Source organism: Falco punctatus (assembly GCF_963210335.1).
Source record: "Falco punctatus genome assembly, chromosome: 5".
NCBI classification, from domain to species: Eukaryota; Metazoa; Chordata; class Aves; order Falconiformes; family Falconidae; genus Falco; species Falco punctatus.
The window spans coordinates 33276523-33299783 of NC_137584.1; the positions used below are offsets into that span (position 1 = coordinate 33276523).

A 23261-nucleotide genomic window follows, 5' to 3' on the forward strand; every position below is an offset into this window, starting at 1 on the left:
GTAGGACCATTAAATATATGGTAAGGTCTGGGAATATCCCCACCTTGTGCAATGGATTGTGTAAGGAACCAGTCAAGTCTCTTGTCAATGGAGACTACCCTACGAATAATGTCAGAGAGGCAAAATGAGCTTAACCTACAGTTTGACTTCACAGCAGTCTGTGGAAAAGACTACGAGACAGAAAAGCCATGTTAGCTCTTCCAAACTCCCATTCTTTTCGCCTCTTTGTCTTGAGCAGTGAGACAGAACAGGCATCATTGCACTGGATTAGAACATTATACTGGGATTGGGGCAGTCTGTTTCAGATTTTCTACCTGGTTCAGATTGGGAACCTGATTAGACATCATTACCTACGTCCTCCATTTATAAGACAGGGTTGATAATGTTTCACAGTACTGTTAGGCAAGATACAGGAAAAATTTGTGAACTGCTCATACGCTACAGAATATATGTACCAAAAAGGCCATATAAGTATGGAAGATCATTTGTGGTTTACTGTAGCAGCATTATTTTAAATATCAATCTGGATTTACACTGCCTTTGCATACCTACAGGGAAAATTGGCCTTTAGATTAAGTATTTTACAGGAAAGAGAGAAGTCTGTGGCCTAAGGAGATATTGTTTACATCTTTTCTGTGTTTCATATACTCCTATTGATTCCACAATAAATGTCAGAGAATCATAGAATCATAGAATGCCATTGAACATTCATCAATTCCAGTCAAAAAAAAGAAAGAAAAGGCATTATGTCCTTGTAATAAATTTGACATTTGTTTTTCTCCCAAATAGAGATAAAGAGCAGAAATAAATATTTAGCAGAAGAGAAAGTTCAGAAGTGAACTTTGGTCTGGAAAGAAGAAGAATTCAGAAGAAATTCTGTCTGGAAGAATCTAAGGGCTTTGCTTCAGCTTGCTTTGATGCTGGGCTGAAATCTCTTGAGGTTCTGTGGTAACATTTGGAGATTATACACTAAATGTCTTTACAGTTGGACTCCATGATTTTAAAGGTTTTTTTCCAACCTAAATGATTCTATGAGTCTATAATCTCACTGCTCTCCACACTAGGCCAAATTCCCCTGCCAGCCTTCCCTGTCTGTAATGCACTATGGTGTCTTGATCTCAATGGGTAACAGTTTGTCCCACATCCCAGAAGGTGTTGCATGGCAAGACACTCCAGACCATGGAGAAGAACAGGAGATATTCAGCAACTGAACCACAGCTTCCACAAAGTACCATGGCAGCTGATGACAGTATGCCAATAATAATAATTTCAGAGTTGCAAGGACACTTAGTAGTTTGGCAGTAAGTCATGGCAAGTTTTAATATAGGTACTGATGTCATCTTGCTGAAGGGAATTGCTCTATAGTAATTACAATTACAGTTGAAGGAATCAGGGTGATGCTGAGATCCCAGGATAGATGAGGGGTCTGGAAGTCTTCTTTACCCAACACTAATCAGAACAGTTATCAGCATCCAGGTGTAACAACATACCCTCTCTGAACCCTGTTTTTATTTGACCTTGACTTACACATTGTTTTGTTTCTTAATTTCACTTTGCTGACAGAAAACAATTATTCACTGAGATTTCAGAACTTGAGTCTAATACAGTTTCATAAATTGACCCTTCCTGGTTTCATGTGAAAGCTCAGTATTTTCTACTGAAAGTGCCAACAGTTCTTTTTGCCTCCATTTCAAAAAAAAAAAGCAGTAGAAACTAGTTCTTAAAACCTCTCACAATTTATCAAACAGTTGAATGTTTCATTATGATCTTGCTTGTGTCACAGGGAAATAGGAATTGTTCTTTCAAAATAAACGAAGACCAGTTAGAACAAGACTGGTGTCACACATCTAGTTCTGAACAGGTTCTGGCTGTAATTTCATTATTTAAGTTGTATGGGAGATGTAAAATTAAAGGCTCTTGAAGAGTTCAGGAGTGCTTCTAGTGCAGCTTAGTGAAAACACTTGTTTATTAGCTTACTGGGCTCCTGTTAAAATAGGCTACAGTTTAACTATGCATTGCTCACAGTGGCAAAATTGCCTTAACGTCTTCCCTGCTTGGCTCCCATCATCTGGTAGACCTGCCTGTCTTCATGCTACAAGGTGCTGCCCCCCTAGGAGCATCATTTTGACTATTTATGGGACTATTCTGTGGACTGAATTGCCCAAAATCACTAACCTTAGAAGAAAAAGATGGATTTTTGCTGTTGTCTTAAATCAATGCTAGCATAACTGGTCACAAGGAGAGGAGCTGGATTATTTTGGCATGGGGAGGACATGACTGTGTATAGAGATGGTGTACTGCTTCTGATAACAGATTTTTAAACACTGCATTTTCAGAACAGTAGATGTTTTGACTACTTCTGCCAGTTATTGCAAAGACAGGCAGGATCAGGCAGCCTTGAATAGTAGGGAGTGTGACAGTCCTCTCTTGAACTTAGGTGACATGGCTGAGTTAGAATACCCAAGTGAGGCACCTGTAAAATGTGATTTGAACATGACATGTAACTACTAGAGAAGCCTTCTGAAAATTGGGGTTTAGATGCTTCACATCTTTGTCTGTTTGTAAAACCGCTATGTTGCTGTGTTGATCTTGCAGGTCCATTCGTAAGCCTGAGCCTGCAATACTGCCCAGCAAGAGCAAGCCTATCAGGAGAGCAGGAGAAAAACAAGGGGAAAAGCTGGGCTTAAACAACATATAAATATGCTATTCTAGATTTTATACATATTTGAAGCAAGACTACTATAGCTTGAGAATAAAATAATGTTAGACTTAGAGATATGATTTAATTTTACATAAACTGAAGGGATCTTCTTTCAATGTTATTTTTAAATTAAAGAGCAGCACACTGACATCAGTATAGGAGTAATGATGCAGCTTTTTAAATTATCTATCGGGCTGCTAATATTGCATATTAGTCCAGTAGATGTCCCAGGACTGCTTTTAGAGCTCCTGTGTCGAGCAAGTGAATCCTGTATGTTTTCAAAGCAGTTTGCTTTAAACTGCTTTGCAGTCTCTTTATAGCACAGGACTGGGAAGCAATGCTGATGTTGATTTTCTTTTGAGAAAGCACTATGTGCTTTGAATGTCTTCAGCTCCTTAATGAGATGAGTGTTATTTTTTTCTCTTGCAAGGCAATGAGCAGTGGCTGGTCTTCAAGAAAGTATTCATAAAATAACAGATTCTGCTGCAACTACTTTAACTCAGATATCTGGATAAATCCAAGTGTTACAGGGATCATTAAAAAAAATTTCATATGGCTGTAGGGGTCCAAAAGTTCATGTTTTAACACTGTGTTAGAACTTTCATAATTCATCCAGATAAATATTTTACTGAGTTCTGTATTATTTATTGCATTTATAGAAAGGGGTGACACAGTGCCATTAAAACTAAGCTCATTGTGGGATTCCTGTTTCTTTCCATTAAGCAATCAGATGGCTCCGTAGCTGATTTAAAATTGGCCCACCTTTTTGCTTTGGAAAGCCCAGTCTCATCAGATACATTGCTTGCACCTATGTTCATCCAGTGTCTCCACATTCAAACTGGGCATATAAATAGATGTTTGTTGCTGAAGGAAGCAATTTTTAAAGCACCTGATTCTAATCACTGTAAGAAAGTGGATATAGTGTTACAAGGGCTTTAGATCAGGGTAACTATTCACAGCTTCCTTCATGCAAATGTTAAATGCTGCTACATTACTTTGGAAGTTTTCCACATTTGCTTGCAGTGGTATTCTTAACAATCTCAGAAGTTTATGAGTCCATAAATCCATCTACTTAGTACGCCACTGTTGCAGGCAATCCTTTATGCAATCATTTTCATCAGCTGATTAAAACCCACTCCAAATCAAATGAAATTTGTCACACCCCCACCCCCCAAACTCTTTAATGAAAGAACATTCCAGATCTTTATTTCCTTGACATTTGGAAATGTTCTAATTTTTATCCAGATTGTGTTCTTTAGCAATTTATATTGATTTGTTCATGTACCAGTACAGCTCTTAAACCTAAATTACTCTTACTCACCTCTTGGTTTTATTTCTCATTTTCAGAAGGAGAATTCATACTCAGTGTTACGCTTCGTTCTGTGGAATGAAGCATCCTAGTCTTTCTCATCCTATCTTAAACTTGATTCTCCATTCCTCAAAACATCCATCCTAGTAGCACATTTTTCTGTCATATGGAAAATCTGAATACAGATGAGATTTCACCAGCACTATATATAATGAACAATATGAAAGTTTCTCTGTCTCTGCTGAAAATGTCTTGGGGTTTTTACAGTCATGTTCTGTTGATGGCTCGTAGCCATACTGTGACCAATTACCTTTATGACTTCTTTCTCTAGTCTTTCTAGTCAGATCTCTGAGCAGATGGATTCAGCAAAAGTCATATCTCCTTGATGCATTTCAGCTGCTGGATGTGAAATGGCTCCCATTTTTAAGCGACACAAAATTGTATCATGTTATATGCCCTGTTAGTAAAGCTATATGAAATATAGCTTGTTTACATTCAAAAAAACTTCCAGAAAGGACAGAGAATTGCCACAAGAAAAGTACGTGTAATGTGAAGACTAAGCCAGTCATATGCACTGTTAGCCACCACTACAGCCAGTGTCCTGCTTCATCATTCTTTGCTGGATGTTAGATCATTGGACATTAGACATTTCATCCACTTTCTCCACTCAACTTCTACATTTTTAGCCAATTTATAGATGTAGTGGCAAAGATGGTTGTCAATTCTTTTGAGGGCAGAACAAGCATTCCTTCACTAACATCAGTGTTTCTTCTTGGTCGTGTCACTGAGAATGTGTTAGTGTCTCACCTGCAGTGGGTTGTGCAGTCATTTTGATGCCATTTTGGTCAGCCCTTCTTCCATAACTGCTAAATCACAAAAAAATCATAATGGAAGTATCCGTTGCCTTAACCAGAAAGAGATTTCCCTGTTCTTTAATCACACAGAATGCAATTCACTTCACATTAAACTTAGTCCTTTGATTTTAGGTTTTTAGCCAAGCCATTAGGCTTAAGCTTTTCCTGTAGTCAGTCAGATGAAAATGAGCACCCCCAAAAAAGCAGTTCTTGTTGTCAGATGTGTGTCTAAGATAGATGGAATAAATGACTTGCCACGGACAAAAGAAGGTCCTTACTGGTTATCCCAGACTGAAGACCTAACCTTTGAAGGGATGCAAATAGGTGAAATTCACATCATTTTATTAAAATACAAAATGTCTAGAGCTGAAAGGCTTCTGTTTTGATCCTCTTTGGAACTTATATAGTAATTATGTCAATTGTCTGCCTTCATAGATTATTCAGAATAGAAACTTTCCAAAATGTGAACAAAGTTCTTAGCTTTCAAATGCTCTATTTTTTTTCCAGAACACATTAAGTAAACACAGGATGGTAATGAAGATGTAGTAGTCCCTTCACATGTTCCAATGATTTTACTTGGCTAATCCAGAGCCACAAGAATGCCATAACTTCTTTCAGTATTCATGAGAAGAGGAAGGTGGAATGCCTTCTGATATAAATACCCTTACATCTCAATAATCAGTGCTATATGCTGTATAGCAACATTGATTCCTGGCCCATTTTTCTCTTAAGTATTGAAGGAAATCTTTGCAATTCTATCTTTCACCAACACAGCTGATGACTTCTGGCAAGTCAGAGAAATGGTCATGTCAAGGACTTCAGAGCTGAACAGAAATGCAAAGGATGGACAAATCCCTAAAAAGAAAGAAACTAGAACTAGAATAAAAGAGGGTTTAAAAGCAAATTGAAACACTCCTATAGCTTCAATATTACTCTATTCATTTTACTATTACCTTGCCTTCCAAACCCTGATTTTCAGGTCCTCCTGTAGCCCTATCTGTCTTATCCAATCTTCAGGATTTCTTCCATTGTACTTGATTATATCACATCTACCCACATAAATCTGTGTTCTTGGACTGAGGTTCCTAAGGGAATACCTTAGTAACACTGAATAGTAATAGTTGAAAACCATGAATACAGCCAGCAAAGGAGAAATAAAATAATAAAGAGAAAGGAGGTTGAAGAAAGAAGGCCCCACCTTCTACTTCATCTTCCTAAGCATCTCCCCCCATAGACGTGTAGGAGAAATGAAAGATTACATATGATCCTTCTTCACCATTCTTTACAGACATCCTTTTCCCACTGAAAGACCTTGTCTTCTTTTACCTCAGTAACTATGCTTATTAAATTATTCCATTAATTTTTTAAAAGCCCTAGCACTGTAAAGCCCAATGTATTTCTTGTAGGCAAGAATTAAACTGTGAACCACAAGCCAGATTATATATATCCAATGTCTAATTACTGTATTAGTAGCCTGTGTAATGATAGCTGCTGCATTCAGCATTTCCACATGAGCTGTCATTTATATATTTTGCTTCCAAGGCCCTACTTTAGACCTATTTTGCTACAGGTCACATTGTCATTTCAGATTAGTTTGAGTTAGGAAAGGTACCAGGAATTTCCTATCTACCTCAACGAACAGCAATTCAGCAGCTTGCCATCCATCATCTTCTATTAAACAAGCTTCTGTATTAATATGTTTTCAGAATAAATGGAAAACATACTTTCCAGAAATGGAATTAATGCATATATACATTTGATTTGTCTTCCAAAGAAATGTGTCAATAGCCCAGTAACCAGGGAGTAGCTGGCACTGACAGATTTTCTTTCCTTCTGCTTGCTTGAAGATCTGCTATGGCTCATATTCCTAGCAACTTTTGCAGATGCTTTTAAATTCAATTGATAGCAGTATTCTCTTCTGACTACTCATACTTTACCACCAAACTCAGAATTTAAAAAATTATTAAAAAAACTCCAGTGCTCCAAGTTCGTTCCTGGCTCTGCAGCAGATGTAGTGTTTCCTCAAGTTACTGGATGATGCTGCCTCACAAACCCTGTAAAAGTCTTTATCTTTCTCTTGGTAATACTTTGTTACCATTAGAAATACGCTATTTAGTGAACTGAAGGTGCTATGTTGTATTATATGCAGTTGTTTTCTTAGGCTAATTAAGGAGGGTCCCTATGATTTACAAAGGAAGTTTGTCTTCCTGAACTAAACAAAAAAAGTTGTAAATTCCCACTGATTTTCTCAAATTAAAAGAGCATAGACAGTCCCCAGACTGGGAACACAAAAGCAAGTACAGGAGTGCTCCGTGTCCAATCTACCTCTGACTTGTGTAAGAGCATAGTAATACTACATGATACCATGGAACAGCGGTTCCTCCGACTTGTTTGAGAGGGAGGACTGAGCCTCTGCAGATGTAGCACAAACCCCATGTAAACCTCAACTGAACGAGACAATTTGCATCCAGCCAAGGTGCAAAGGAAACCCAGAGTCCTGCCCTGAGGAACACATAGGTCAATGGGAGAGGGAAAAGCTGTGATTCTCACAGGCTGTTGTGCGGCAAGCGATGGCTCCCTGTGCTCGCTGGTGTGGTGGCTGTGGCTGTACGTCAGCGAGTACTGCGTGGACTGGAAGAAGCATTGCAGGCCCTGTCCCACATTCCCTTCTGTGAGCTGAGGTGGGTGGGATTGCAGCAGGCAGAGCAGATCACATTCAGCTCTTGCTGACAGAAGAATTGCCATTCTAATTGCCTTTTTTTGTATTTTTTTTTCTTTTCTCCTCAAGAAAGCACCTAAGGCGGAGTTACTCCCACTTTGTCCCACAGCTGTGCAGTTTAAATTATGAGCATTTGTGGAGGAAGAACATTGAGTCCATTTGTCTTTAATAGGGTCCCCCTGGTGTAACTGCTGACAGAATTTGGTTGAATGAAGGCAATTCAGGGAAGAAAACAAATAGGAGGAAAACCGGCCAGCCCCTAGGGATGGCAGCATTACACAAACACAACAAACTCATGCACAACAGGGCTCAGGGCACTGTTGTTTCCAGTTTTGATTAGCCAGTGGCAGCTTGACTTTGGATAGGCTCGCTACACACTTTTGAGAGCCATAAAAAGGACGTAAGCCATTTTATGGGGCGTCTCAATCCCTTCCGATGTAGCCATATGTTCACTAGTGCCAACCTTTCACTCTGTTCCTCCACTGGCAAAAATACTCTCTTCTTAAGAGAGATTTAAAACAGTAGTTTTGTCTTGACTTGTTACCAGCAGCTTTGAAGGAGTTAATATTTGTAAAAACTAGTCTGGACACCTCATAATGATTTGTACCAGAATACAAGTATTTCTGGTTGACCTTTGGTGAGAGCACAAGATTCTTTGAGCCAGTCTTATATATGCCACTTTCCCTAACAGTCTTCATCTCACAATCCTTTTAAGCCAGTGAGGAACAGTTAACACCAATTTGCAATATTATAAACCATTGCAGTGCAATGAAGATGGTGGTGTTATAGCCTAGATTTCCCTTCATCTCTTGTCCCCACTGCCGGCAGCTAAGCTCATGCCCATCATAAACAGCTGCCAACAAGTTTTCCTGCATCAGGAAGCTAGAAATGACCTCTCTCCTTTTCCAGATGAACGAGTCAAATTCCAGGGCATGTTTTCAAACAAAGATGCAAAAAAGCTGCCAAAAACCTCAAGTCAGCCCTCCGTGTAAAAATTGTGATCACAGCCCAGAGGAGTTGCTGTGTTTTAGTGAAGCACATGAAAAACTGCTTTGTAAGGGAAGATGCTCCTTCAGACAGCTCAGTGCTCAGACACTGCTTATGTAAAAAGAAACCATGATGCATCAAATACAAAAATAAATGCAGTTCCTAAGTCTTGGGGTATTTCTTGATGCAGATGAAAAAGAGAAGATGCCTGGGTCTGCAGAACACTGGGAGGAGAGAACTGGCATTTCTAAATATGCTGCCCCCAAGGGACTGGGTCTGTTGTCCAGAAAAGAGCAATGCAAGATCATGCTGATGCAAGGAGCTTTAAGTTATGATAATGCAGGTTGCAGCTTGACAGGCTCGGTGAGAAGCCAAGGCAGCAAATTTTTGCCCTCCATGCCAGGCAAAGCAGTACCATCGGAGATATCCAGTAGCCACAACAGTGGCTAAGGGTCATCAGTGTCATGAGGCATGTTGACCTGAGCAATGAACCCACCACAACCCCCTTTGCCTCTACAGGTGTCACCGGGTGTTAATACGTGCCCTTGCTTCCCACCTTCCTGGGTAATTTCCAGCATCTCACATTTTCACCTGTGATGACTTAGGTTGTGTAACCATCTGATGGGCTGCTGTGCTGCAGTATCATTTCCAAAGTCAGTAACAATATTTCTGCAGGATCTTTCAGATTTTATGCTGAAATCTCCAAATGACCCACTAAGATGACCTCATTTGTCTTCAGGAAGTATTCTGGTCACATTCTCGTATTTGGATAGTTCTGAGAAATTCACTCTGCACTTAGGGCATCGCTTTCTCACAAACTTTCTGTAACTAAATGTCATTCCGTGCAGGTCATTACTTTTGATCTTAATATACTGCTGGTTAATTATGTTTTTTGAAAAAACATGTAGCAGAACTGCAGATTGCTGTGCGCAACATTGAAGGGTTGATGTAATATCTGGACAGGCCATATTCTGCACTGATTAAAATTTCTGTGATTAATGAAACAGGAAGATGATAAACAATGAATTTATTACTGCAATTATACAGCATAACTTGTAAGAAAAAGAACCCTTACTGCATGGCAATAGTAACTTAAGGGAATACCAGTAAACACAATCAGAGATAAATATATTATCTTAGAATCCCCATTCTCTTCAGTTTTCAGAACTGAAGATATTTGTAAGACTTCAAAATTATTATCAGGAACAACAGCAGGGTGAGTATTGATGTTGACTCTATAAGAAGTCGTCATTCAATACTTTTCTTTAAAACATGTAATGAAGTCTAAAAACAAAAACAAAAACCCACAAAACCCACACACACAAAACCCCCCCAAAAAACCCAAAGAACTAACAAACAAAAAATACAAGCAAAAGTCTCAAAAGACAGAAGAAAATTTTCTGCAACATTTATGTATGTTTTTTTCATGGTAGGGTTGAGCAGGACAAAAAAAGAAATAGTTACTAAGCAGATTTGTTTTTTTCCCCAGATCGTGTGGTTGGTTATGATGCTGCTGATGGTTTAAAGGATATTTTTGATGAAAAGTTTGGAGAAGTTGGCCAAAAGTGCAGGAGATACTTTCGTTTGTGTCAAAATTTGTAACAAAGGAATAAACCTCCACTTTCACCCTCAGCAATTTTCTAAACGGTACCAGTGGAACGGGCAAGATGTTCATTCTCGAAGGCTGGTGTGGCTGTGCCTTGCAGTTGCTCTGGGAGCTGGCCTGGCTTCCCCTTACCTCTGCTTTTGACTGAGGCAGAAATGAGCCCTGACGGGGACAACTACTTTGGGGCATAACACGGAGAAGAAATCATCTCCCTCTGCAGCGTCCCAGGGAATACCCCACATCCAACACTGTACAGGGGCAGGTAAACCCGTGTATTTGCCACTTCAGCAAATCAGCGGTAGTGAATCAATCGCTGATCAATCCCACCCGCGTTGTCATTATCTGCGTGGTACTTGGCACCGCTGCTGCACAAAAGCGGGAAGGTGCAAGCCCAGCAGCCCAGTTCGTGGGGACCGGCGGCAGGCGCAGGATTTACTCCGCCGCAGCCCCGGGGCCGGAGGCGGCAGCTCCATCCCGCCCCCGACGGCCCGGCCACGGCAGCAGCCCCCTCCCCGGAGGGGCTGCCCCTCTCCCCGTGTCTTCCTGCGAGCCGTGGGCGAGGGGGGAACTGCCGGGTGGTGCCTGGTAGGTGGCTGCGGGAGGGAGCGGCGCCGCCGGGTCCCCACGCGTGCTCCGCGGCCGGGTGGCTGCGGGGCTCACCGAGAGCACTGAGCTGGGAGGACCCCCCACTCCACCCCGGACGCGGAGCGGGACTCTCCGGGCGCGGTGTGAAACCCCACGGACGCGGTGCGGGACCGCCTGGCAAAGTGAGGGAACTCTCTGGGAGAGGCGGGGGACCCCCGGAGGCGGTGCAGGGCCCCCCGCGGCCACGATGCGGGATCTCCCGGTTGTGGAGCGGGACTTTTAGGGAGCACCGAGCGCGACCGCCCGGAGCGGTGCGGAACCCCCGCGGGCAAAGCGGCACCTCTCAGGCACGGTGCAGGTCCCCGGGGTGCGGAGCGGGACGCCCAGGGGCGGAGGCAGCGCGGCTCCGCTGGCCGCGCCGGTCCGCTGCGGCGCCGGGACGGGAGCGGGGCGCCGGGGCGGGGGTGCCCGAGGCCGGGGTGGGGACTGGCCTGAGCCCGCCCGCCGCCTCCCCTCCCCTCCCCTCCCACCGCGGGCTGCGCGGTGCGGCCCCGCGGAGCCGGGCGGAGCGCGGCGGGGCGGCCGGTGGCGGCCCGTAGCTCCAGGTAGGCAGCACCGCCCGCCCGTCCGCCCCGGGCCGCGCTCCCCGCCGCGCCGGGCGACTTGGCGGGCGGGTGGGGGGCGCGGGGCCAGGGCTGCGGCCGCTCCTCCGGGCGTTTTGCGGGGCGAACAGCAGAGGGAGGGGGGGGGGGGGGGGGGGGAGGTTCAACCCGGTGTTGGGGGTGCCCCGGCGGGCTGCGTTGCTCCGCTGAAGTCTGGCCCTGAACTCTCCGGCTCGGGACTTGCAGGCCCTGCCCGAGCCCCGCGGGGGGCGGCGGGCACCGCGGAGGGGCCGGGGCGCGGCCGCGCTGTTCTCTGCCGGCTGCTCCGCCGCCGCTTTTTAATGGCTTGTCCGAGAGCGGATCAATAGAGATGTCTCTGAATCCCTTTCGCATTGCAGAGGTCTGCCTCGCCTTTTAAAAACACATTTGGACTAGAAAGTAAACTAGGTGCAAGCAGCTGCGAATCACTTCAGTAGCCTGAGTGGCTAAAGGAATGCGGGAGAAGGCTCCTTCTCCCTGCGTGGGCTTTTTAAAGTAGACTTACTAGAGTTGGGGGTAGTCTAACCTGATTTTAGATCCAGGTGGATTTTGAAGAGGCTTTCTCTTTTTATAAAAGGACTTTTCTTAATTGCTTCTGTAAAATAGTGAAAATCCTCGCTGCTCATTTCTGGGATTTTCTTGCCAGTGAGGTAGCCCTCAATACTGTTTCTCTTTTGCCTAATGCAAAGCACAAGTGCTGGTTATTCTGGGAGCTGAACTCGGACTGGCTGCCGGGGAAGGTGGACCTCAAGATCTGAGCAGCAGCAGCGTATTGATTCCATTAGCAGAATTTACAGATCTACTGACAGATCCTTTTTAACACAGTTGCTTTCCCAGAATTAAAGTTCTCCTCAGAGCATCCGTCGCTGGTCTAGGCCAATAGGTGGCATAAGGTACTCAGGCTAACATCCTAAGAGGACAGAGGAGGCAAGAATACACTTTGTACGTGAGCCAGGATTTTCGGAGGGTATGTGTGAGTCAAATTCTGGCTGTCTGACTTGGGATACCTTGGGAAGGTCTCCTTTTCAGGGACATGTCCTGGGCCATGCATTCTTTCCTTGGTCACAACTGCAGCATTTCCCAAAATCCTTCTCTGCTCTAAGCAGTTAGGGTTAAATTATCCACTGTTTTGGTAGGATTTGGTCAGTGTTGATATCCTAAGCTCACTAGGAAGCAGATGTGGCTTTTCAGCTTTGAAGCGCATTTTTAGCCTCTGCTGCTGGGGGAAGGCTGGCCATTGCAGCAGTGTTGAGACCAGCAACAGTTTGTGATGAGAATGGAGGGGTTTTTATAGTGGACTGTACCCTCTCGCAGTTGCCTTCTACTTTTCTGGATTTCATTGCTCAGAAAGGTAATGCTTGAGGGAGTGGAAGACAATCGGCTAATAAGGAAAAAGCTTCTTAGTTTTTGTATCTAAACTTCTGCTGAGATAGTACTGTGGGTAGACAAAAATGATTTTACGTTCTGAAACTGTAAATTATTTGTATATAGGTAGATAGCTAAATGATGATAAAAGAGCTTTAACTGACAGTAATCATACCTAGCTTTTACATGGTGTTTGTTGTCTATAGATTTCAAAACAGTTCTTTACAAAAAGAGGTGCAATATCATTATTTCATTTTTTTTCAATTGCAGGAATTGAAAAATGGGAAAGGTCCAGAAACAGTATCCAAATTTCCTAAGTCACAGTTCTTTACTTGTCTGTTAGACGTTATTTATACAGGCTGAACATATCTGTTTAACTTGATCTTAAAATAAGAAAGATCTATATGTATTCATAGAAGAGGACATTATTTTTTTTTTAGGAGACCTTCTTCCTTGAACACCATATCTAAGTGTCCATGTCTTGTCATCAGTCTCAGCACTAAGGCAACCTACAGAAATGGTAGCAGCCCTTCAACTTCCTATTTGTGAGTGTGGGAAAAACAAAATCAAAGAACAATGGTTTTCAGCTGAACTGATGCAAACTCCAGTGTGATCCTGTGTTATTCCCGAGACAGGCAAGGTCAGATGTTTTCCTAAAGTGCCCTTTGTAGAAACAGAGAGGTCCTGAAGGAGAACATTTCTTTGCTCGCTCTCTCTAGGACTTAGCAAATTTCCTGGGGCAAGAAGAATAAAACCACCTCAAACCTGATAAATCAGTATTAAGCCACCAATATCGCTTTGATTGTGCAGTTACAGCTATAGGCAAGGTAAAATCAAGTATTAATAGCGCCAAGACCATGGGCCAGGTTGAGCCTCAATACAAAACAAGGTTCAGCAGTGATTGAGCTGAGCTGCAGAGGCACCTTCAACCCATGTGGAGAGTGGAGACAGCTGGGCTTTCCCCAATCAGTGTTGGTGCATCTGCCAGAGGTGTGCTCTTTGTTCTGGCTGAGCCCCCAGTGAAGCTGGCATCGTACACATTGCCTGCTCTGTGCTGGGATCACTGCCAGAGACCGCTGCCACTGCTCCTGCGGCTGCCTGCTGCTTGCATCCCTTCTCCCTGCCAGCTGAGCAAGCCGAGCCCCACATGCTCTCAGGTAAAGTAAGTGGTGGTTAACAAGGATTACGTGTGGAAGGCAGATGCTCTGCAGAGTCTGAGGTGAGCTAGAGTCAGAGTGAGAAGCAGACTGTATCCTGTTGGGCAATATCTTTCCTAACAGCCTGTCCTTCAGGTTATGATCATGCTTTCTGTCTTTTCTCCTGGAATACCTCTCTGTCTAAGCCCATTTGTGTGCAGCGTGCCTCCTGTCTGAAGGTTCTTGATTTGAAGAACTTGTTTACTTGCTACTGGGGCACGTATATTAAAAAAATCTGCCCAAGGCTAATGACTAGAAACAAGGCTCAAGTCTCTAAACCTGCATCATTCCCTACCTTGCAAATTTTCAGTTATGGGATGTCTGCCAAGGACACATAATAAAACACAGCTCATGAGTAAACAAAATGTATTCCACTAACCTGTGGATATTTTCTTCTTGTATTGCCTTTGACCTGTCTCTTTGTTCTTTCTTTTTTACTACTCATCTATTTTTTTTTCTGTTTAGCCATTTTCTCCTTTTCAATTTATCTCTATATTTATTTATTTTCTTCCTGTGTTGCCTCTTTACTTTCTGAGGGGGGACCACCCCCACCCCCCCAAAAAAGCCCCACACCCAACCAAATACTAGGCAGGGTGCTGTCTGGTTGCCCTTGCCTGGTTCTGTGTAGAGGGCCAAATCCTCAGCTGACAGAAACTGTCCTTGACCTGTTCCATTCAGTGGTTCTGCACCAGTTAACGTCCAGTGATATCTGCTCCAAGGTGTAACCCCAGTATGCTTCTTCGTTCTTTACTATTTTTTCTTTCTCATATCCCATTTCCTTCTGGCTCCTTTTATTTTTCTGTATTTTACTGATGCTTCTTCCCTTTATACTCTAATTTTTATTTCATTTGATTACATTCTATTCTGTCTTGTCTGTCTTACTGTCATTCAAAATTAATCTGAGGTCCCAACAGTAGTGTCTTAAACTGCTGTCATCTGTCATTTGTTAATAACTTGCCCATTTTTTCTTAGAAGAGTATTCTGTATGTGACAGTTGCTTGTAATGGTTTTCTTTTGTTTTGTTTTTCATTCTGCTCTAGAAGAGATGACTTCTAAACCATTTATCTTGCTTGGAGAGGAGGATGGTGTTGACCATTTTGGTCCTTAGTTTCTGAGGGAGCTCATTCCACAGTCATGATCTTACTTTCAAAAGAGATTTGTCTTCTGGAAAGGCGTGCTTTATCACTTACGTTAGAAGGTCCCACTGTGGTCACTGTTCTTGTTCTGGAGTTCTCTGGGTTCAGGCCATTTGTTGTGTTACAGGTGCAGCCTGAGACCTTGATTTTTTGTGCACTATTCTGCAAGGAGCTAGGCTAAGTCTGGAGTAAGCACGGTGGTCTCTGTGGCTGGTAATGCTGATTATGGAAGACTTCACTCATTTTGGCCTTTCTAAACTGTTTCCCTCACTGATTATCTGTCTGCTAGGTACTCCTGATGTCCTTGGTCTTAGCATGATTTTCTGTTCTTCACCCCTTTATCTGCAAGCTCTTCAGCCCATCTTCTTGCCCTTCACACTGAAGTGCCTTATCTGTTTTGTCTTCCCATCCCTGATGGGTGAGTGGGGGCTGAGGTGAGAGATCTTGATTTACCGGCTCTCGTAGCTGCTGAGGAATTGCTGGGAGGAGACACAAGGGGAGACCATTACAGCTCAGCCCCTTGGACTCCCCTCTGCTCAGCGCGGCCATGCGCCCTGACTGCAGACATCAGCCTGACTTCAGCAGGCTCTGTGTCTTTTGCCGTCTGTTCCAGGTAGGTTTATGTCTTAAAGGCTGAACGCTGGCAGTGGGAACTGCCTGACTTTGATCCAGCAGAACTGATCCCGGTGTGGTGGCAGTCAGGCAGTGTTGTACCATCCTTACCTCTGCCAGCAGCAGCAAGAGATGCAGTTGTCCCCCTGGCCCTGCAAGGGGTTGTGCTGGCAAGGTGTGAGTGCTCTGGAGGTGTATGTATGTATGCTGCTGGTGCTGCATATGCTCTGAACAGGGTTGTCTTGGGGTAAAGGCTAATAAATGTACTTTTTTCCTTTTTTTTGGAAATGCTTTGGTCTTACCAGCCTGCCATTAAAACCAGCTAAGGCCACATAGACCAAACACAGTGTGGCTGGTTTAAGGAGGACAGGTTCTTTATAATCTGTGACAGAATTTTGCTTCCCCTCTTTTGTACGTTTTTGTCCTTTGTTCATCAACTTGAACTAGCAATTTAGATGCCAACTAATATCTTGAAAACTGGATAATTCTTCCACACGTTTAATCATTCTAGCCCAATGCTACCCTGATGACAGGCTCAGAGCTCAACCTGTGCAGATTGCTTGTCTTCTCTTTTGGCTCTCACTAAAAGCAAAGCATAGACAGAGGCTTTATGGACTTGGGGATATTGAAATGGAACATGTTGACCTGCTATGTGACAATGTATGGGTCACTTCTCAAGTTTCATGCTTGGCTTTCAAAGCATGGATCTCAAAGTATCTGCCTCACAGCACTCAATAAAATGCTGTGAGATTTATGGATAAAACCTGTCTTTTATGTAATAATCTTGTAAAACTTAGTATTAGCAATTTGCTGCCCCTTATAGGAGGCATTTTATATTTCTCTGGGTTTTTGTTCTTTTCCTCTGAGCCTAACAAACTGATTGCTGCTGTTCATGTGACTACAGGCAGGTTACCTGTGGGAGGCAGATAACCAACTCAGGAAAAAGCTATAACAACTTTGATTTGCATGGAGGAGTTAAGAAACAGCCTAGGGAGTTTGATAAAAATTGGAAGCACTTCTGGTGGCTCTGCTCTTTGCTTCTCTTCTACCTCCTCTGCTTGGGCTGACAAGAGCTGATGCTGCTTCCAGCACTGTTAACTGCTATGAAGGCTTCAGCTCAGAAGACTCCTTGATACCAGGGGAGAAGCATATTGCAGAGGGCAAGGGGATTCTCACTGTAGATTTTAGTGAGAGAAGAATTGACCTCACAGTTTGTGAGATGCAATAATAAATCTACAGTATTACTTTAGTGTAGAACTATTGTCAGTGTGTTTAAAAGGGGGGAGGTAGAAGTTTGTATATGTCTCAAAGAGTCTTTTTTATTGAACATTTTATTATATATTTTCTTTTTTAAATTAAAATTCTTGTTATCTTAATCATTGTAACTGCTGATTTAACTGTATTATGATTCCAAAGTTGCTTTGTAATTTTATGAACTCTATTTATTTCCAGTTGAAAGAAGAACAAATAGAGCCAGAAGTTAGGTTTTGATTTTGAAAAGAACTCATTACTGCAGCACAAATTTGAATCAGTCCTCTATGTTTTAGCCCTAGCTAATGATGTGATGGCTTCAGCATGACATTTGAGTGGCAGACACCTTTTCCCTGAATAAGCAGTTGAAAAGAACTGCCTTGTATATTCTGCTTAAACTAAGATCTGTGTGTGTCTCTGTCCGGTGCAATGTTTGCACTGAAAAGTATAGCCACAATGGATCAATACTGTTCTTTAAATTCACCCATGAAATTGGTAAAAGCTTGAGCTGAACAAGGGGAACAGCACAGGTTCTCGCTGCTATTTTAACTCAGTGCCATTAATCTGGAAACAGTAATGTTTATGGTCTCATTTTTTGTAAGCTGTTCTTTTCAGGGAGTTGTGATTTTGTTTTGTTCTTTGCTGTGTGTTAGGCCAGGCAGAGAGTGTTTTTTTCCTACTTTAATTTGTTAGGATGACGGAACAGTACAAAACTAAGGACAAGTTAGCTCTTTGGGTCTCATAGTGTATTTAACACTCAAATAAAAGTTATTGTGGGACACATTGAAACCGAATCTTAAAAACGATAAAAGCTTAATCTGCAAGCACTTGCTGCTAGGCAAAGTGCTTATTCCTGGGTCTCTGGGATGTATCATTCATCTCCTGTCCTTGAAGCCAGCCTTTTCTGAGATCTTCTGTAAGTACTAGAGGCAAGGGATGTGTTTCAGCCTTCTTAAGCTATCAGTAATCCTTGGAGCTCAGCAAAAGCTCCAGTTCAAGGTAATACTTAAGCACAACTTTATTCGTTAGCTTTTAAGAAGTTCAGTGTGACTTGAAAGAGATTCTTTTGGCTCGTGTGTGTCCAACTCTATCTGAAAACTTTGGACCGAGTCTTAGCTGGCACCTCTGACAGCTCCTGCCTCTGGGCCTGAGACTTGAATCTTAGGTAATCAGACGTGTTTCTTTTAGTGATAGATCATACTGATTTCAGCTTGTATCAAGTGTTTGTATATTCAGATACAAAGTCTGAACTTTAAAGATCTTTGGGACCCCTGGGGCCTGTGGGAAACTGCCGCACAAATGAAGCGAGAGGCAGAAGTCATCATTTTTCTGTCCAAGGTTTTACTGAGAACGTACTGAAATACTTCATTCAAATGTAGACCAAGAGAAAAAAATACAGTTTCAAGTGCTGTCTTCTTCCTCCTAGTGAGTTGTGGATTAGCACTCCTGCTAAGGCCAAACAGGTTTTTGCTTAAAGTGGTGTTTAGTGGTACTTTGCTTCAAGCGGCAGCTTATAAAGGGAAACTACAACTAAACTCAAGTATGTATTGCTTTTAAATAAGTTTTTTCCAATGCACATACATTTAATTAAGCATATTTCTTTCTCTGAAGATTCACAGTCAGCATCTCGGATCTTCCTCTGGACCTGTTGGTATGAACCGACTCCATATTGTTTAGCTCAGGCAAAAACCCAAGAAATCCCTCATTCAGTTGAAGTCTTCCACAAAACCTCTGCTGATTTTGTAGGGTTAGGATTTACCCAGCCACCTGTCTTAATTTTTCTTCTCTGGTAGTTTGTATGGGTCATCTTAGACACTAGAAAAATATGTTTGTAAAAATAAAGTGGGAGAAGGAAGGAGAGAAAGGGCTGGTTTTGGCTTCTGAAATTCCCTCTGATCTGGTTTGGCTTTATACTCTGTTCCAAACTTTCTGTTGTTGGAGGGAAATAGTGAAAATTACACCTAAGTAACTTTATAAGGCCTGACGTTGTGTTGAGTAAATGGCTATATTGTGATGGGCTGTGGAAACACATGTATTAATATTGTCAGAATCTAGCCCATGCACGTAACTCCTATAGAACCTTGCAAGTTGTGCCAATGTGCGGTATTATTTTGCATATGTAAATGCAGGTCTTAGAGCTACTCAACACTTCCTGAAAAAATGGTGGGTAATAATACTGATAGATGCTGAAATGAATTGCACTGGTAGGACTAATGCTTATTTGGTGAAAAACTTACCTGCTGGCTGTTCCTTTTTGTGTACAGTGACACTACCTCAGCTATTTCTATGAATATTCAATTCAACAGTGTTGTAGTGATGCAGTTTTGTATCTTAATCTGTCATGTACTTGCTTCACACATTTTCTGGCAAATGTCCTTTCTAGCTTAACGAATGTGGGGACAGCCAAGGTGAAGTAAGCAGGAAAAATACCTTTGGATTCTGAGGACTGAGATGGCTGATATTACACTGGTAATGCTGATGGATGCTGTTAAAAGGGATTTCAATATCCTGGAGAAACTCCATCAGGGCTGCAGTAGCTCCGTGCAACAGTACAGTTTGGGGGGCTGACTGAGTGGAAAACAGCTCTGTAGAGGGCATGAGCATCCTGGTAGGCAAGTTGTTGAACACGAGTGAGCAGTGTGCCTTCACAATGAATTCCATCTGCATCTTGGGCTCTGTTAACAAGGCTGTAGTCAGCAGGTCCACAGAAGCAGTTATTCCTCCCTGCTTGGCACTGTGAGAGTGCACCTGAAGAACTGTATTCAGGTTTGGGCTCTGTTACAGACATTGACAGACTGGAATGAGCAGAAGCTATCAAGATGCTTGGGGGTTGGAGCACACAGCATACAAGGAGAGGCTGACAAAGATGGATTTGCTCAATCTAGAGAAGAGAAGGTGCAGGGGAAACCTTACTGTGGTCTACAGTTACCTGATAGTTAACTTGTCTCAGAGATGTACAGCAATGGGATGTAAGCCAGTGAACCCAAGCTGGAACAAAAAAGTGTTTGGTTAGATTTTAGGAAAATTATTTTCACCATAAGAGGGATCCAACACTGGCCCAAACTGCCCAGAGGAGATTTGGGAAATCCTGGAGATACTCAAAACTCAACTGGTACCAAACAGCCTGCTCTAACCGGACAAGCTTTGAACACTGGGTTGGAAAGGACCGTTTCAACACAAATTAATTTGTGGTACTACCTGGGAAGTCAAGAGGAGAGGTGGAACGAAGTCTCGTCCGTATAGAAATGATGTACATGTGTCCCAAAATCTGAGTGTTCCAAGAAACCGAGGCTTCTAGAAGCCTAAGTATGGGTAAGGCTTACACAGTGGCTCCAAACAGTATGTCCCCCAAGCTTGGTCTGCCTTTACCATTTCTGTAGCACCATGGTACAGTTTGTCTCCCACTCTGAGACAGCACCTGATGTACACAGCTGGCCGGCTTGACCTGCAGCATGCTGGACCTACTGCTTCTAGTGTTGGCTGGCAGGATACGTCCAACTCCTTTTTTGCATCCAGAGGTTTCTATGCTCAAGAAAGTCTCTCTTGCAGATAGTCTCTCCAGCTGCCTCCCCATATCCTTCCTTAGCGTGTGACCTCATGTCATGCATGCTCACACGTTGCAAAAGTTACTTGGATGCTTTGAAAGTGATAGTTGATCAAAGCAGACTGCAGGACTTCCATAAGTGAGATCTGGAGCTCTGCTTCAGAGTTATCTTGGGCCAAAAGATTTTTTTTTTTGGACAACGCAGGCTCCTTTAGTGAAATTAGCATGCTTCAAACACAAATTTTTTTACAATTTTTCAGTTGAAATTTTCACCCAAAATATCCATAGTAACAATTGCTTGTGTTCTTGTTGCCTAAGAAAATCTGCAAGTATCTTGGAGAATTTCACTATGGTACAGAAAAACTTTATCTCTGAGATTAATAGACCTTTTTCCAAAACATAAAAAAATAAATACCATGTAACTTTAGCTACTCAGAATGCCACATAAAATTAGATATATAGCAAAGGAAGAAACTGAGCTCTTAGGGAGAATTTGTAGATAGCTTGTTTCTGTTGTCCATCCTCAGGGACTCCATCCCATTCCAAATCTATGCTAAGTATGTACATCCATTGGCCTGAACTGCAGCACAATATGCTTAAGTAGATGTTAGGAAAGTAATTCTGAGAGAACCAGGGCATTCAAGCACTGGACTGGATTCCACAGCCTCTCTTGGGCAGGCTTTATCTTGGGAGATTAAATAATCATCTGTCAAAAATTGTTTAGAAGTAACGGATTCTGCCTTGAGGTGGGGGACGAATTTAATTATATTGCTTTTTCAGGTCCATTCCCCAACCTAATTTATGTCTTTCTCGGTTGCTAGAGAACTTTGTGGTGTCATCAAATATATCAGAAACATCAGTGTAAGTCTTGGTTATGGAATGGTGGAAGATGTAAATCTGTGCAGGGTTGGAGTTGGGGTCTGAAAATGAAATCAAATGCAATCCATCGACGACCCTTGCAAGGGGTTTTCTCCCAGCTGGAGCCAAACCTGTAACTTACTGTAATGTGGTAAACATCCTGCAAATCTGTAATTCATCCAAAGGGAAAGAATAATTTATTTTAACTGCTAATGTCATATTTGCAGTACCTGATTCCATGATGCAAGGTGGCACATGGTAAGTGAAGAATCCTTCTCTCACAAGGAAGGGTGTTGGCTTTGTGACTGACGTAAATTTTCAGATTATGTACATAATTTTCCAACTCAATTCGAAATGCAAGATGGGAAAAAAATTGAATAAAAAAGAAAAAGCTTTGTTTAAAAAGTGGTTAAGGAACTGGGGGAGGATCTTTCTTTGATTCCCCCCCCCCCCCCTTTGGTCACAATGTAGATTTTTACTCAAAAGGTTCTAATATACAGATTTTTTTGAGGCTATTTTGTTCTTACCTTGTTTCCCTATTTGAAGTATATTAAGGTGGCACTTAGGGACATGGTTTAGTGGTGGACTTGGCAGTGTTAGGTTTATGGTTGGGACTTGATGATCTTAAAGGCCTTTTCCAACCTAAATGATGTTATGATTCTATATTACTAATGTAACCATTTCTTTTATAAATAATAAAAAAAACAAGCAACAAAGTGACTGAGATACACTCATAACAATATTGTGGAGAGAGAATTTTTTTAAACAGCTTACTCTAAAGCCATGACTTTAAAGAATAAAACTATAATGGAATCAAAAATTATGGGTAGCCAATTGAGTGGTTCAGCACTGTGCCATCTGCAGCTGAATTGCCCTTTTAGTGACTTTGTCCTGTTGCTGAGTGCTAGTGAAGGTGTGGTTGGTAGCACAGACATGACTGATTTCACATGTCTCCTAACAGCTTTTTCTGCTATGATGTGTTACAACATAGTCCCGTTTATAGGTATACAACATACCTGTACAACCATAGGTATCTCTTCCCAGCATAATGTAGAAAAGCCCTGCTTTACTGCATGCATAGATTTGTCATTCTTCAGAACAACTTTTTCAACCCAGTGAAATTGACTGTTAGGGTTGGACTTTGTGTCCTTTAGAAATACTGACACAGAGAGAGGGAGGGGGAGAGAGAGAGAGAGGGAGAGATTAGTAGGGGAAAGAGGTAATCTAGGAGCAGAAATGAACAACAGTCTTGCAACATCAGGAGTCATCTGTGCTAGGAACTGGAGGACAATCCCTTAGGATCTAAAGTGAGAAATAAGATCAACTAGTTTTTCATTTAAAATCAGAAAATCTAGGATGGACTAAGGAATGAAAAATTTTGAATATTGGGTCAACCTTCCTGGCAGTGACTTAAATCGTCATTTTAGCTCTCTGTTCCCCTTCCACAAGAAATAAGAATATTCTGTTTTTCAGCAAACTCCATAACCGTTTCCTTAACATGGACGAGTTATGGTTCACGATGGCTATAACTCACCCCTGTGCAGAGGCTTGTGAACTGTTAACACTCTTCTTGAAAACTCAAGAGATATCATGGTTAAATGGTTCATGGACCTGAGCATTAGAGAAAAAATTATCATGTCTAACTGTTTATCCCTTCATGTTAGGCCTGGAGGGGTTGTAGTGGTGGGATAGATTGTGCAGTTTCTCTCCTCTGCCATCATGGCCTCTCAATGCAACCACTGACTCCTGAAAAAGCACTGTAAATGAAGGAATAATATTTAGATTTTCTACCATAGCTGAATGTATATTTTGGGACATATGAGCTTGCACAGGATCATTAATAGGGCAGCTGAGTAGTTTTGCTGGGTGACAGCAGCAGCATGCGTGTTAAACAGAG

At 42.4% G+C, this 23261-nt stretch overlaps 1 protein-coding gene across 1 annotated transcript in view; it reads left to right on the top strand.

The window, feature by feature from the left end:
- Positions 1-9952: 9952 nt before the first annotated feature.
- The window catches only part of KCNS3 (potassium voltage-gated channel modifier subfamily S member 3), a 34385-nt gene continuing 21076 nt past the window's right edge, over positions 9953-23261 (top strand). Inside the window, exon 1 of the mRNA XM_080387962.1 lies at positions 9953-11366. The gene's annotated coding sequence lies outside the window, so the exon portion shown is untranslated. The remainder of the gene's footprint in view (positions 11367-23261) is intronic.